Here is a 17322-nt window from a genome sequence, read left to right as displayed (position 1 = left end):
TACAGAGCCCTGAACAAAAGTAACTCTAGGAGTGCATTGGTGAGCTTAAGCTTAAAGTAAAAGCCAGTTCTTTCATTTGTGTTCAAGCCCTTGTTTAACAGATTTCAAACAATAATTTTAAAAAAAGAAAATCCAGTGCACACAAAATTCTTAGTTCCCTATTTTATGATGGATATTTGGTATGCATGCATTTTTCTTATGGACACAAACAACAGAAAAAGGATAAAATGCTTTTAAAAATTAAAGATAACCACTGCTGCTTTTTATATCTGCAACAGAAAAGACTGAGACTGATTATCTGTTATCTGCCATAAATTAAATTCCCAAATCAAACTTCTTGTCCCAAGTGCCCAACAAGCAGGTCTCCCATTTTTACCTCAAACACACAGCAGCAGGCTCTGCTTCCAGGGGCCTGGGCACTACCCGTCGTCAGAGTTCTCCCAAGTCCTCCCAGAGCGGAGCCAGTCCCTTGGGGTAGCCACCATCATCTCCCAACAAGGAACCTTCTAGAAACTTCCAGAAAGTGAATCTGGCCTAAGGGTAACACACAGCACTTTCCCCGGCCACTTAGCACTGCATTCAGTAAAGGCAGGAAGACTTGAGTGAGCAGCCTTGTGCAAGGCCATTGATAACGCCAGTAACATGATCAATTCTCACCCAGCTTCCCTACATAAGAGATAAAATAAGAAGAAATTCCAGGAAGAAGGAAGAAAATGGTCAACAGAAGAGCAATTCTGACGTCCACGTTTGGTCTTCCTCAGAAGACTAACTGCGCCAGGCACGGTGGCTCACGCCTATAATCCCAGCACTTTGGGAGGCCAAGGCGGGTGGATCACTTAAGGCCAGGAGTTCAAGACCAGCCTGGCCAACATGGCAAGACCTCGTCTCTATTAAAAATACAAAAATTAGCCAGGCATGGTGGTACATGCCTGTAATCGCAGCTAATCGAGAGGTTGAGGCATGAGTACTGCTTGATCCCAGGAGACAGAGGTTACAGTGGGCTGAAATCACACCACTGCACTCCAGCAGGGAGAACAGAGCAAGACTCTGTCTACAAAAAAAGAAGAAGAAGAGTGGCTAGCTTGTATCACGTTGGCTGTGAGAGCAAATCCTAACAGCGTCACCTCTGCAGAGGGGCCTTCTCTGACGACCCAATCTAAGTCAGCACTCAGGTGCTCTCTCACCTCACCCCCCGATATTCTGCAGTTGTTGCGCATGACAGTTTTATTTGTTCACATGCTCATTCCTTTGCTTAAGTGTTTCCCCAACTAGAATTACACTCCGTAAGAGCAGGGCCCCTCCTCCCTTACTCACCAAGCCACCTCCAGCAACTAGAACGGTGTCTAGCAAACAGAGGTGATCATTAAATGTTCATTAATGTAACAGCATAAATATATTTTACAGTAAAAATGACTCCAAAGTTAAAAATATAATTCCACCAAAAAATCTTCCAATAATGTCTCACAAGCAAGGTCCTGGTTACCAACGCAAGGACCAGGAAGAAGCCTCTGGCTGATGTGGCTTGGTTCTGTGTCCCCATCCAAATCTCATGTCGAAGTGTAATCCCCAATGTTGGAGGTGGGGCCTGGTGGGAGGTGACTGGATCGTGAGGGGCAGATTTCCCCTTGGTGCTGTTCTCGTGATGATGAGTGTGTGCTGGTGAGATATGGTTGTTTCAAGGTGTGTGGCACCTCCCCACTCCCTTGCTCCTGCTCTGGCCAGTTAAGACGAGCCTGCTTCCCCTTTGCCTTCCACTATGATTGTAAGTTTCCTGAGGCCTCTCCAGAAACAGGGCAGATGACAACATCATGCTTCCTGTATACCCTGTGGAACCATGAGCCCATTAAACCTCTTTTCTTTATAAATTACCCAGTCTCAGGTATTTATAGCCATGTGAGAACAGACTAATACAGTGGCATTAACGACCTCTGCAATTCTCTCCTAACACACGACTTTCTTCTCTTCCCAACAATGCCAAGTGACTTTTTTAAGGATTAAGTAAACTAGTACATGTTAAACAGATTTGCCTCTGCCTGGCACAACCCCACAGTAAGCATCCCCAAACTTAACCGCTACTATTGTCATTATTTGTTACCTAAGCCAACTTCCCAAATTACTGAACACCAAAAAGTTCAGAACTACTGATTAAAAGAGAAATGATAAGGTCTGCTTCAAATTGTGAATAGTGAGTTGCTGTCTGCATCGTCTCTGGCACAGGCATCAAAGAACATATTATAGAAGCAATGTCACCTACCCTCCTCATGTCATCCAACACTCCTGGCTTCCATAAACACTTCACTGGCGATCAGTCATCAAGGAACCTATTCTCTCAACACAGCATCACTTTCTTGGAGTCAACATATCAAAACCACAAAACTATGCCATTTTTACATCTTTAATATTTCCTTTGTTTAGTTTCAAAAATCATCTCTCAAGCTTCAAAAAACTAAACCCAAGTTTTGCGATGCTGTGATTTTGTTCTGGGGGTGGGAATGGACAATTTACTGAAACCCTTTCATAGCCTTCAAAACTGTATAATCTATAAGGATATCCCTTTTCAATCATTACCTTTCAAGGCTGAACCTGAACAATTCTTGCCTATTTTATCCACCTCTATGCAGAAACCCTGGTATTTCCCTGTTAATATTCCAAGTTCTTGGAACATTCTGAGAACATAAAGACATGGAAGGAAAAGTGTCAACTCTCCACTCGTGTTTATCCTCAAGGCAGCATGAAGCTTGAAGAAATCTGCAGGAGGCGGGGACTCTGAGCCTGGAATGGCAACAGCTGCTAGGTGGCTGGGCAGGCCTGGAGGGGACCCACACCCCTGCCTCACACAGCTGTCGCACAGTGGGGCCTCACACAGCTGTCGCACACCGCAGAGACAGAGTAGTTGAGACCAAGCGGGAGAGCGGCAGAGGCAGAGAAGCAGGCACGGGGGAGGGCTAGCACCTTCCACCAGCTACCTTGGCCATCTCAGCCCTGACAGTCTCCGTATGACCTGGACGAGAGAGGAAAAACCTAGGTAAGCCAGGACCCTCTCCTCAGGCTCCTGGTGCCCAACTCCTCAAGAGGCAAACTGAGCAGAAGGACCTCACTCTGCCAAGGAGGGAACATTATCGAGGCTGGACAGTCACCCTGCTCTCCTGCCATAACTCCGCACTGTCTCACCAAGAAGGTTCAGTTTTACTGTTCAAGAGTCCTGTGAGGAAGGGGTGGCTCTGGTGTTCTGTCCTCTGGAAAGCGCCTTATGTCGCTGTCACGCTCTGGTGTGCTGCCCACCACAGTGGTGCTCCCAGGAAACGCACTACATTCTCAGTGGAAACAGGCAAACTGCACAAGAGCATTCCTAGCATGGCCTCAGTTCCTGAAAAACAGACCGTGTGTGCCTCAGCATTCAACAGTGGCTCCTGCAGGAAGCAGGGTTAGGGTGTTTAGGAGGGAGAGAGAAGAGTGGACGTTTCCCTTTACGTGTGCCTGTAACACTCTGTTTGCTCAGAATGCACACATGTCATTTATAACTAAGAAAAAACATTGGCTAAAACAACTAACATTGCACCAAGGGATATCATGTCACACATGCAGGGCAAAGAATGATTCTCCTGAACTGGGGGACAGGAGTGATACAAAGAGCTACACCCTCATCTTAGACAGTTATTAACTAAAACTGATAAGAAACAACAGTGCCAGGATACAATATGGAAAGGAGGAAGTGAAGACCAAGAAGAAACACCAGCTGAGAGTGTGTTTCTGGGATAAGGAGAGTGCGGGAGGACTGTGTTTCCTTTTGAGGCTCTAAGTATCATTTATCTTTTAAGCTACGTACAAGTCTTATTGGATAAAAGAAATATAAAATACAACTTGATGACGAGTCCTCAGTTTCTTCTAAGCTCACGTACAAACAGCCCAGAGATCATATCTTTGCCAACTTTCACGCCACATGACCACAAACCTATTTTTGCATGGTGCTTCTCTGTGATTTTCTGATGATAAGGAGGACCTAAGTACCCTCGCACTGAATGACTGCTGTGGATACACCTGACCCAAGAACAAACCAACCGTTCACTCAGGTGGTTACAGCTTGGCCAGGAAATGAGCAACGTCAGCACGCACGTCTAGCGGGCCTAAAATGTTCCGGGACTAACACCTCCTCACTTCCTCCCCCAGCCCTTCACCAGGTATTCCTTCATTCTCTTTGAGGCGTGGATGTCCTCCTCCCCACAGCACCTGCCCACAATATGTGTTTAAGACACTCTTCCACATGACACAGACTAACAGGAGCATCACTCTACACAATCGGCACCTGCTTGTGCGGAAGTCTGAAGCTGATATCCCAGCCCAGGCCGCATCCCTGAAGTCCAGACCTGATCTTCACTGAGGCATCTCACAGATACCCTGATGGAGCATGTCTGAAGCTCAGTGCCCACATCTGGCCCTGCCAGACTTCCCCATCCCAAACACAACTTCTTCTAACTGCTCAGGCCAAACCCTTGGTCCTCCTTGACTCCTCTCCTGCATACCCCATCTGGTCCATCTGTAAATCATCTCATCTCTACCCTCTTGATAAAAACTAGAATTCAATCTCTCCTGCTACCTATGCTGACGGGACTGTGGTTCCAGCCACCATCACCTGGGAGGTCACCCGGATTGCTGCCATCCTGCCCTCTTTGGTTCCCGTGCTTTTGCCCTTGAGTGTTTCAGTCTATACTCAAAACACAGCCAAAATGATCCTGTTAAAACTTACATCACATCCCTTCTCCCCTCTGCCCAAACACCCCCAGAGGCTCCATAACACTTGGAGGAAAAGACAGGACCTACAGGACCACCTGATCTCACTCCCCACGACTCCCTGGCCTCACTTCCTATTATTCCCCATCTCTTCCAAGGGTCACAGGTTTCATTCTAAGACATGAGGTAAGATCACAGTCAGGAGGAAAATGACCAAAATCAGCCTTGCGTTTCAGAAGAAAACAGTCTGGAGAAAAGCAAGGATAGACTGGCCAGGAGCTGCTGCAGTGATCCAGGTGAGGGATGTGGAAAGCCTGGGCTAATGGTGGTGGGCAAAGAGAAAAGCCAAGATTCTGGGGTTAGTAAAAGGAAGATGAACCAGATGTGACAGATGATTAACGGCAGGGAGTGGGGACTCCAACTGCCAGAGGCTTTCCTGGAGGCTGGTCTTTAAGGCCACTCTACCAGCATTGTTCTCCCCAGCCCTAATCTCACCCTTTAATCTACAAAATATCCCTCTCAAACTATCTAGTTCAATCAGCCAAGCATGAAAAACCTCAGGGACAACTAATTTCCATTTGAGTCTCATGAGAACTTACACATATGAGGCCATCCACTCTGGTTTCTATTTGCTAGAAAATGAGAGACTATGCAGAGCTGACCACTGAATCCCTCTCTTGTGCCACCAACTCAGGAGCACGAAGCCCTCAGCTGCGCCGCTGTGCAGGACACTTCCTTCTTCTGCCTCTACCCTGGCTATACTGAGTCGGTTCAACAGACTACAGCTAATTAAGACCAAATTCACAGTTGCTTTATCAAGGGGAAGGGATGCAGATAAACAAACCAGAAGGCTTGTTCCTCCAAGCCTTCTGGTTGTGGGTAGCAGAGAATACACAGAAACTTAGTATTTTCACGTTAGGCAAAACTCAACTGCATTGTCACGGTGGCAAAACAGCCTCACTGCTTTACTGCATGTGTTAAGTGCTGCCAGTACTTGCTGAACAACCAGCTGAGATACAAGTGATGCAACTCTTGGGTGAGACCAACTGACCAGCTGCACTGGAAAGACTTACCCGGCTGCCCACATGGGCCAGGCATGAACACCTACTAAGGGATCTGTGTCCCATGTCAAGGGCCAAAAAGGGAGAGCAGAATCTGGGGCTAAGTCCTATTATTAAACTGGTAGCTCATCTAGAAAGTAGCTGCATCACTGACTCACACAATTCAGGCTTTGAAGGAACCTTACAAGTATACAGGCCCAGTGCCCATCCTCTGGCTAGTTAGACGTAATGTGGGTAGAAAGTTCTCTCCAATTCCTCGGAGAGGCTCTTCCCCTCCACTCAACCCCTACATGTTCTCTGATTGGTAAGTTCAAGCTGACTCCGACTTCCCATCCTTTTATCATCCCAACACTGGAGAGGATGGCTTTCCCAAAAGGATCCTTTAGAAAAACAAAACCCACAGCCAATATTATCATGGGTCCTTATCACTGACAGGTAAAATGGTGGCTGCCTTGGAAGCTGTGGCGATTTTTAATGCATGAGAGACAACAAATTATCTTAACTTCCTATCAGGAGGAAGTACTTTAAGCAATTCTTTAGTAGCAGGGATTGTTGAGGGTTATTCTTATCCCAATTCCGCTTGCCTGGGGTCAGGGATGCAATCGTGTGAGGAAAATGGTGGTAACAACTTGAGACAGCTACTTTTAGACTGGGTTAACACACACTTCATAATGGGGCCTAGGCCATAATAAGCACTCAGAAAATGCTGTTTAATCCTGTTATTCATCACAGACCTCTAAGAACAATACCAGCAGGCTAGACCAAGTACTCAATTGCAGGCTCCAGCACGAATTAGAAATGCAAAGCTCCTTGTCAAAAAATTCTTAAGAGTTTCTGATGGCAACAGCAGAGCATGAAACCAAGCACAGGGCCCTGTGTGGCAACAATAGTCGCACACCCATGAGGCAGGCCCTGTCACCAGGTAAGTTCTCCTGAGAACTTGCCCATGGGCCTTGCCAGGAGTTAGCCTAAGGGTACTGCCTTGATGTTGTCAAACACCTCACCTAATGCCACACTATGCAGCAGCATGCTTGTATGAAGAACCCAGCCAGTGGAGTGGATGCATCTGAGTTCAAATTCCGCATCTCTTCACTGGCTGAGCTGGGACCTGGGACTTCTGAACCACTTCAAGTCTCAGCCTCCTGATCTGCTAAGTGGGGAACTGCCATCTTCTCTGCAGGGCATCGTGAGGTTTCAACAAAACAGTACAAGGAAAATGCCTAGACACACAATTTGTTCTCAACAAACCTGGGTCCCATTTCATTTCAAAGATCACCGTATTTCTCCAGCCTCTTAAATAATCCAAACGCAACATGCAATACGGGAGCCACTCACAGATGGGCTGCTGAGCAACTGAAATGTGGCTAATACAAACCGAGATGTGCTGTGGCCATAACAAATTCCAACAAGATTTTATAGACTTAATGTGAAGAAACTAAAATACCTCATTAATATGTATGTATCAATTACATGTTGAAATAATTTTATGGATACACTGGGTTAAATAGAATGCATTATTAAAATTAACTTTAGGCCAGGTACAGCGGCTCATGCCTATAATCCCAGCACTCTGGGAGGCTGAGGTGGGAAGACTGCTTGAGCCCAGGAGTTAGAGATCAGCCTGGGCAACATGGCAAAACCTCATCTCTACAAAAAAATACAAAAATTAGCCAGGCATAGTGGTGCATGCCTGTAGTCTAAGGTACTTGGTGGGGTGGGGGCTGCAGTGAACCATGATCACGCCACTGTACTCCAGCCTGGGTAATAGAGTGAGACTCTGTCTCAAAAATAAATAAATAAATAAATATTTAAAAATGAAAACTAAAATTAACTTTGCTTCACTTTTTTAAAGTAGTTACTAAAAAACTTAAAATCGCATCTGTGGCTCCCAGTATATTCCTACTGCACAGTGCTGATCTAGACAAAGAAGACATTCCAAAGATCTGAAACGAAGGGGGAAGTCTAGCTGTCCACACTAGAAAAGCAGCCTGGATAACCAGAACGCTTCATGTTCACCCAGCAAGACAGTACAGCAAGGCACTAAGGTACAAGACAGAGGGCCATCTCTTGACACTTCTTGCCAGGTGAAATTAAAACACAATTACAGTATCTGAATGGAAACTGTCTTTCTTTAAACTACCTACAAAATGTTCAGGGAATAGTTACTCATTTCTTCTCCCAAACAATATTTTTACTTAACTTCCTTAACTAAAGTCCTACACAGGAATAAGCTTCAACAGCTTATTCAATAAATCAGTCAATAAACACTATGTTGTGACCAACCGTTTCACGCTTGGTATCAATAGTATAGAAGGGTGCCCAGCTAAAAAGAATGCCTCAAACATATCTTTGGTGCTTATAAACCTTCAACGCCAAGTTTCAATAAACAGTTTACCTCCTCATCTGTCTGAATCTAGAACAAAGACAACACTTGGCTGGGCATCCCATCCCAGACTATAGATTTACTTCTGTTTTTATTGCAATTAATTATTAAGCCTGCATCAACAAGTTTTGAGTTTCAGTAAGTGGTTCCCACATTTTAATTCTTTCAAAAGTGTTAATATTTTTAACTATTCTTGTGGGTGAAATCCTAATCACAATCTTGCCTAAAAAAAATCTAAAAGAGAACTGAGCATTAGGCAGAGCAGTATAATAAAAGAACTTGTCCTTCAGAAATACACAGGGAAGATGAGTGTTTTAGAAACAGGTAAGGCAATTTCTTTCCCAAAACCTCTCACTCACTAAATTATACCAGCTCCTTACGATGCTGGACTGCCCACCTGAACTCCTTCTGAAGTCTCTCGACTGTAAAGTGAGAAAATGAAAACCTGCCCTCTCACCTTCGCAGACCATCTCAAGATGCATTTACAGCCAGAACTCCAGCTTGTACAGAGTGGCCCAAGAATGTCCCACCCAGTGCCATGCGAGGTTACTTGTGCAACAGCTGATAACACTGCAAATTTCTAGGGTTTTCAACTTTTATTTCCAATTCTAGCAGCTTTTCTTTCACATCCTCTTTCAAAAGTCCAATGCAGGAAATGTTGACTGACTTACATTTATTTTAGTTTGCAATATCCCCAGAAATGTAAAGCACTGTGGAAGATATAAGATAGAAAAGCCAAAATGTTTATCCATAACAAGTTTTCCATCTTCCTAAGGGAAAGAAAATATATAAAAGATTCAAGACAGCTGTCCACAGGACATCCATAGGACAGGAAGGAGTACTCTCATGTACTGCTACTGGCAGAAGTTCTCTGGAAGCTGTATGGTAGCAGGTGTTCAAAGCCTTTGAAAGCCCCCACCTTTGGCCTTGCAGTGCCCTATCAGGGAATTTGTCCTACAAAGAAAATCAAGGATTAAGGGTGTGGTACAGAAATGTCCATTGCACAGTCCACTGTTCACAACCGTGGAAACTTAGAATCCACCTCTGTATCCAAAAATGGGGATTATTACCAGGAACTAAGAGGCAGCCATTAAAATCAGTAGTAAAATAATTATTTAACACGGGAAAAGACTCACACTGGATCAAATTAAAGCATGTTATAAAACATTACATGTATCTATGACGTCATGGATATTTTAAAAATATATTTACATATTTGCAATGGTTAAAAAAAAATTAGCAAGAAAGAAATACTACTTTTAACACTGGTATCTCTAGACGGTAGCATTATACAGCTTTTCATTTTCTTCTTACATAGCTCTATTTACTGCAGTTTAAAAAATGAATATGGAACCCTGGGTAAAGATTTAAAATATACCATATGGCTCCAACTACACGGAAGAATAATAATGCAAGTGATAATAACAGCTAATGTCTCTTTAGCACCTCCAACTTACCAGGCACTGTTCTAAGAGTTTTGCATGAATTTATGTAATCCTCACGACAGACACAAAGGGCAAGCACATGTGACACCCATTTTCCTGATGGCACAGCTGGTGAGTGGCAACACAGGACAGCAACCCAGGAAAGGGGTTGGGGTCAGGCACTACATTCCCTCCCCCTATACCGTCCCCCACAAAGCAAACACCTGATAATCATGGGCAGCTACCAGGAGTGAGCAATAACCCTGAATCAAAAAAGGAGAAATCAGCTGAAGATCAAAGTCACAATTACTAGCTGTGAGTGTGCCGAGCTGACCATTTAGCACCCATGCCACAAGCATGCTCTGTGCTACTCAGCATCATGTACACATTCTCAGAAGTGACACAAGTTGACATCAGAAGTGTTTTGTACTTCAGATTTGGGGATATTTTCATTATAGTTATCAGTTGAGCATCTCAAATCCTGAAAATCCAAAACACTCCAATGAGCATTTCCTTTGAGTGCCACATTGGTGCTCAAAGAGTTTCAGATTTTGGAGCATTTTGGATTTTCAGGTTTGGCATGTACATTAGTCCACGTTCACACTGTTAAAGACATACCCAAGACTGGGTAATTTATAAAGAAAAGAGGTTTAAATGACTCACAGTTCCACATGGCTGGTGAGGCCACAGGAAACTTACAATCATGGCGAAAGGCGCCTCTTCACAGGGCAGCAGGAGACAGAAGCGTGAGGAGCAAAGGGGGAGGAGTCCCTTATAAAACCATCAGATCTCCTGAGAACTCCCTCGTTATCACAAGAACAGCATGGGGCAATCACCCCCATGATCCCATCTCCTAGGATTCTACTGGATCCAGCACTGTCCAATAGATTTTTTTTTCTTTGTAGAAATGAGGTTTTGCCATGTAGCCCAGGCTGATCTCTAACTCCAAATCTCATCTTGAATTGTAATCCCTGTAATTTCCTAGGTCTCTCCCTAGGTCTCTCCCTAGACGTGGGGATTATGCAGATTACAATTCAAGATGAGATCTGGGTGTGGACACAGCCAAACCATATCAGTCAGCATGCTTAACCTGTATTGTTAAAACATCCATATTGCCCAAGGTGATCCACAGATTCAATGCAATGTCTACCAAATTTACAATGGTATTCTTCACAGATATAGAAAAACAATCCTGAAATTCACATGGAATCACACAAAAAAAAACCAAACCCAATAACTAAAGCAATCTTGAGTAAAAAGAACAAAGCTGGAGGCATCACACTACCTGATTTCAAAGTGTATTACCAAGCTATAGCAGCCAAAACAGCATGGCACTAGCATAAAAGCAGACACACAGACCAACAGAGCAGAATAGAGAGCTGAGAATTAAACTCACATAATACAGTCAACAGACCTTTGACAAAAGTGCCAAGAACACTCAATGGGGAAAGGACAGTCTTCAACATATGGTGCTGGGAAAATTGGATATCCACATGCAGAAAAATTAAACTGGAACCTTGTCTCACAACACATACAAAAATGAACTCAAAATGGACTAAAGACTTAAATGTAAGACCTGAGACTATGAAACTACCAGAAATAAGCACCATGGAAAGCTCCAAGACATTGGTCTGGACAATGAGTTCTTGGATATGACCCCAAAACCACCGAAAACAAAGGCAAAAGTAAGATAAATGGGATTTCATCAAACTGAAAAGATTATGCACAGCAAAACAGAATTAAGAGACAACTCACAGAATGGAAAGAAAATATTTGCAAACCATACATCTGATAAGAAGCTAATATCCAAAATATATTTAAAAACTCAGTAACAAAAAAAAACCTGATTAAAAAATGACGAGCAAAGGACCCGAACAGACATTTCTCGAAAGACATACAAATGGCCAACAGATTAGAAAATGTTCAACATCACTAATCATCAGAGAAATGCACATTCAAATCAAGAGAGCATCTCACCACTGTAGAATGGCTATTATCAAAAACATGAAAGGTGACAGGTGTTGGCAAGGATGTGGAGAAAAGATAAGCCTTGCACATTGTTGGTGGGAATGTAAATTCCTGAAGCCATTCTGGGAAACGGTATAGAGGTTCCTCCAAAATCTAAAAACAGAATTATCATATGATCCAGCAATCCCACTACTGGGTATATAGCCAAAGAAACTAAAATCAGTATGTTGAAGAGATGTCTGCACTCCCATTTTCATGGCAGCACTATTCACAACAGCCAAGATATAAAATCAATCTAACTGTCCACTGAAAGATGAGAGAATAAAGAAAATGTGGGATATATACACAATAGAATACTAGTCAGACTTTTTAAAAAAGGAAATCCTGTTATTTGCAACAACAATGAATGAACCTGGAGAACATTATACTAAGAGAAAGCAGGGCACAAAAAGACAAATACTGCACGATCTCACCTATATGTAAAGTGTAAAAAAGCTGAACTCACAGAAGCAGACAGGAGAATGGTGGTTACCAGATGCTGAGGAGGCTGGGAAGGAGGGAACAGGAGCTAGACGGGGAAAGGGGAGATGTTAGTCAAAGGGTACAAAATTTCAGTTGGACGGGAGGAAGAAATTTTAGTGATCTATTGTACAGCAGGTGACTACAGTTAACAATAATCTAAAGTATATTTCAAAATTGCTAAAAGATTAGATTTTAAATGTTCTTACCACAAAGAAATAAGAAGTATGTGAGGTAACAGATATGTTCATTCCCCTGACTTAATCATTCCACAATGCATTCATATACCATAACATAATGATGTTACTCCATAAATACATGCAACTGTTTGTCAACTTAAAAACAAAATATAAGAATTAAAGAAAAGAAACTGGATATGAGGCAAGCTTTATGTGACTAGCTGGTCTACATTTCATGCTCTGTTGATCTGAGAGACCAAAAAACCAACCAAAAACTTCCAAGGGTGAGGATGAGAAAAGAGCAGATTTCTGTTCTGAACCACCTGGGCCTTTGGATGCCTTCCACTTTTCCAGAAAAACAGTTAAATAAATGAACAGCAACTGTGAAACCTGCAGATAATTTTAGTATTAGTTGCAGTGCCAAGGAGCTGGAAAGATCAATTATTAATATATTAGGGTTACCATCCCTATCATATCAAACATAACTATTCCAGAAATGGTCTATGACAAGAAAGAGCTGTGGTTTCCTTACACTTGACAAATTGGCTTTATTCCCTCTTGGCAACTATGAGAACAGGCTCACCCAGTTTCATCTGAAATGTTTTGTTTTCCTTTCAAGTAGTAATGGTAACACTGTATGTGAGCCCACAGTCAATTCTTAAGCAAAAAAGCCTCATTAATATCAAACTATCCATCAAGATTACCCTTTTCTATTATGTATGAATATAACTATCGAGAACAGTAGACATCTTTCTTTCAAACAGAACTAAGTTAAAATCCATAGCTTTATTATAATTTTGTTGCTAATATTCCTGAAACCACATTATTAATGTGAGCTTAATAATGTATCAATTAACTGGAATCTTATATCCTTAACTTTTAGCTCTTGAAATAAAAAACTGGTAAACATGTTACAGGCGTGATGGCTTTAACCAAACAAGCTTTCTCCTAGGAACATAAAATCTGCTTTTGCCAGTTACATTTCACCTGCTTCCCTAGTTGTCAGATGCCTAATCAGACAATGTTGTATAGGGTGGGAACATCTTGGAAGCTAATTCATTGTGACCTTTTCAGTGAACAAGCATGTGCACACACACTCATACACACATACACACCCTACAGTAGCTACAACACATGAATCAGAATTCCACAGTAACAGAGCAAAATACTGGAAACAGAAATCACTCTGAATTTCTCTGTACCTGTTTACCTAAGAAAATGCAAAGAAATGTCCTATCACTTGCTTAGTAAGTTACTTATCCTCAAGTGAAATTCTACAAACATCATCATCATCATCATTTTTTTTTTCTTTTTTTGAGACGGAGTTTTGCTCTGTTGTCCAGGCTGGAGGGCAGTGGCGTGATTAGTAGAGATGGGGTTTCACCATGTTGGTCATGCTGGTCTCGAACTCCTGACCTAAGGTGATCTACCCGCCTCAGCCTCCCAAAGCGCTAGGATTGCAGGCATGAGCCACTGCACCTAGCCAACATCATCATTATTCTTATTAATAATTATTATTTTGGTTGCTTTTGAGATACAAATAGAAATTGTGTGCCTAGGGGTTTTTTGCCCTAACTGGAAAAAAAAAAAAATTTAAACATGCCAAGTAAAAAAGTTATAAGAAAATGAAGTCATCCAAGTTACACTGCTTTCCAACACTAATTAAATTTTTTTAATTTTCCAAATTTCAAAGTTTTCCAACTTAAAACTTAGTGCTTCTCAAAGTTCACCAATAAATGCAACTCACACAATATTCCTTTAAAACCAACTTATAAAAATATTTTCATAATCAGAACAATTGGGGGATAATATCTGATTTTCTACAGGTAATTAAGGAGGGCATGCACCAAAATAGCTGACATATTAACCAAGTTTACTTCCTTTTTCCCTTTAACAAATCTTAGCAGAGCTTAAACTGACAGTAAATAAGAATTATATACACCAAATACAATCTGTTACAAACACAATTCAATCTAAACTAACCCCTGGAAGAAAAGCACCTTGACATTTACAACTATAGAACAAAAGCTAATCTAGAATTTAAGCTATCAGTTTTAAGTTTTGTGTCTGTAGTTTCAAAACATTTCTTATCAATTTCCCACCTTTCAGAATTTTGTGAAAATGAAATGTGTAAATCCCACAACATATTTCACAAGTGCAAGGCCCTTCCCTCCTGACTCCCTAAGCAATTCTTAAACACTGGGAAATTGCTGCACTGTGGCCCGCATGGGAGATGACCAAGTCCTTCAGGGCCCAGCCCTGTCCCTTCACATCACCTTACAAGGCTGGAAGCCAGAGCTGGATGCATACCATACAAAATGACTTCTCAGGGTAACTTCCCAAAAAACACAATGACTGAACAATTTATCAGGTTTTTCATGTGCTGTTTTCATATTTTCATTTTTATTATCTCCTAGGTAATTACAAGTGTGACTCACACTAAGCTTGAAGAATGCTAACATTTGCCTCTTGTTTAAATTTACTGGAAGAGATATTTACTCTTTAAAAATAGCACAAAATAAGTCAAAACTAATTTTTTACTTTAAAATGAAACTCACTTGCTATCACCTACAACCTCAAGTTCATTCTATTAGTAACAAATATTTATTGAAAGCCTATTATGTGCCAAGCACTATTCTAGATGCTTGGAATATGTTAGTGAAAACTCTCTTCCAGAAAACCTTCAAATAAACTCTTAATTATAAAAACAATAGTTACCATATGAAATGTCAGCAACCTTTGGAAAACTAAAAAAGGTAAGTTTTTAACATTCAATTTACTTTTTTTTTTTTTTTGAGGGAGTCTTGTTCTGTCACCCAGGCTGGAGGGCAGTGGCAATCTCAGCTCACTGCAACCTCTGCCTCCGGGGTTCAAGGGATTCTCCCGTCTCAGCCTCCTGAGTAACTGGAACTACAGGTGCACGCCATCACGCAGGGCTAATTTTTGTTTTTGGGTTTGTTTAAGTATAGACAGGGTTTCGCCATGTTGGCCAGGCTGGTCTCGAACTCCCGACCTCATGTGATCCACCCGCCTCGGCCTCCCAAAGTGCTGGGATTACAGGCGTGAGCCACCACGCCCAGCCTCAATTTACTTTAAAACAAAACTTTTTTTAAAAAGTTTTACACTAAAGTCAGATAATCTTAATGTGCCAATTGAGTTTCAAAAGTATGTTAACGTAAAGAAAACTCAGTAGTTTCAAGAGGATAATATAATAAAATCCCACACAAAGGTCAACAAAAAGTAAAACTTGCCACTAGCAAGGCATATTATCACAGCCAATAAGGCAGCTGGATTACAAAATGACAAAGCTGATACGACAAAGGGTATCAAGGAAAGACTACTGAAACACTGTCTTTTTCCCCTTTGAAAAGGCCCTAAGTTTCTTGGAATCTCCCCTAGCACTTTCACTTACGTGTAATAATTTCCTTGCCAACATGAAATACTACCAACAATAAATTTCTTTGTGTTTACAATCATAAACAACGCCAGTAATACTTTAATCTATGAATTCCTACATGTCTAATTCAATTAAATAAACTTTCCATGTAACCTGCCCTCACAGATTTGATGTTCTAGGTTTTCCGAGAAACCTATAGCAAAATATTCTTCGGGAAGGGAAACCTCTGTTGGGTTATGCTACATAACAGGTTCTACAAAGATGCTTTCATATACAGTTGTCCCTTTTTATCAGCAGGGAATTGGTTCCAGGATCCCTATGGATACCAAAACCCTCAGATGCTGAAGTCTTTTATATAAAATGGCATAGTCCCGTAAACATCAAATCATCTCTAGGTTTCATACACTACCTAGTACATTATAAATCATATGTAAATAATCATTATACCGTGTTTTTTTTATTTTTATTTTTTAATTGGTTTCCCCCTCCTCCAGTATTTCCAATCCAAGGTTGGCTGAATACACGGGTGGGTAACCTTGGATACGGAGGGCCAACTGTACTCTTATCTGGGAGCTTGATATTGCCCATCTCAGCTTACAGATAAGAAAACTAAGGTTAAGAGTGACAAAGTGGCAACATAAACGGCAGGACTTAAGTACAGGACTGACTGCAACCACTTAAGCAGATCCCAAGAAAAGCAAAGCTAGATTTCTGTATTTAAAGTGCTACCCCAAGTGTAGGAAGAGTTGCAATAGCAAAATAAAAGAGTTAAATTCCCAGAAACTGCCACTGAAAGACTTAAAAGACAATGTTTAGTAAAGTGACACAACATTTTACAACAGGGAATCGAGACCCCGCCCAGTATGTTCCCCGACAGCATGTTTTATAAACCTCACATACTGGTTAATGTGAATTCTCTGGACATTAAGTGTTGAGGGTACGGAAAAACCACCGAATTTCTGGTCTCAGGAAGAAAAAGCAGAGAAAGGAGTGAGGCTGGGAGAAGCAGGCGGAGGGCTGGCCCATTTTATTTCTGCACGACTTTGCCTGATCACCTGCTGAGGATTCTAAGGCCTGACCCAGACCTAGATGCGAGCCCTTAGATGACAATCTCTAAAAGCAGAGTTCATGCTGAGGCAGGTGCCAAGAAATCGGTTCACACCCCTGATAAACGGTTGTTGAAAATGTGTGTCACCTGCACCACCAGCGACCAGAACCACTCTTCCTCACTGGAACGAGAGCAATGTCTGGAGTTCCACACGCAGACTCCACCCTGCCCTGGGGGTGGCCCGCGCGCCGCCACCTCCCGGCCATTACCCAAACCGGCAACGCCCCGCTCCACACATCCCGGACCCCCGAGCGGCCGAGGAGGGTCGGACCCGGGCGCGGAGCAGGCAGGAGGTCCGGCTGCAGCGAAGCACCCACCCCGGGCCCAACCCCGTCTTCCCGGCCCCTCCCTCGGCCCGTGGCCGCCCGCGCTCACCTCCAGCCGCAGGGAAGCCCCGCAGCCGCGCAGAAACTCGCGGATGTTGCTCAGGCACTCGCTCTCGCTCCGGGGCTCGGGGTAGACCTGCAACACAGAGCACAAGCGCTGAGCGCCGTGGCCGGCAGCGGGGACGCCGCGGACAAGGCCGAGCGACGCCCACGGCCCGCGCTCCCAACA

At 42.7% G+C, this 17322-nt stretch overlaps 1 protein-coding gene across 33 annotated transcripts in view; it reads right to left on the bottom strand.

Moving 5' to 3' along the window:
- The window catches only part of LOC115931432 (decreased expression in renal and prostate cancer protein), a 407507-nt gene that overhangs the window by 360915 nt on the left and 29270 nt on the right, over positions 1-17322 (bottom strand). For all 33 annotated transcript variants that reach the window (XR_010131404.1, XR_010131396.1, XR_010131402.1 and 30 more), the window contains one exon: positions 17143-17229. The gene's annotated coding sequence lies outside the window, so the exon portion shown is untranslated. The remainder of the gene's footprint in view (positions 1-17142; positions 17230-17322) is intronic.

Source organism: Gorilla gorilla, chromosome 18, assembly GCF_029281585.2.
Source record: "Gorilla gorilla gorilla isolate KB3781 chromosome 18, NHGRI_mGorGor1-v2.1_pri, whole genome shotgun sequence".
Lineage (NCBI taxonomy): Eukaryota > Metazoa > Chordata > Mammalia > Primates > Hominidae > Gorilla > Gorilla gorilla.
This window is presented reverse-complemented; position numbering and strand designations above follow the sequence as displayed.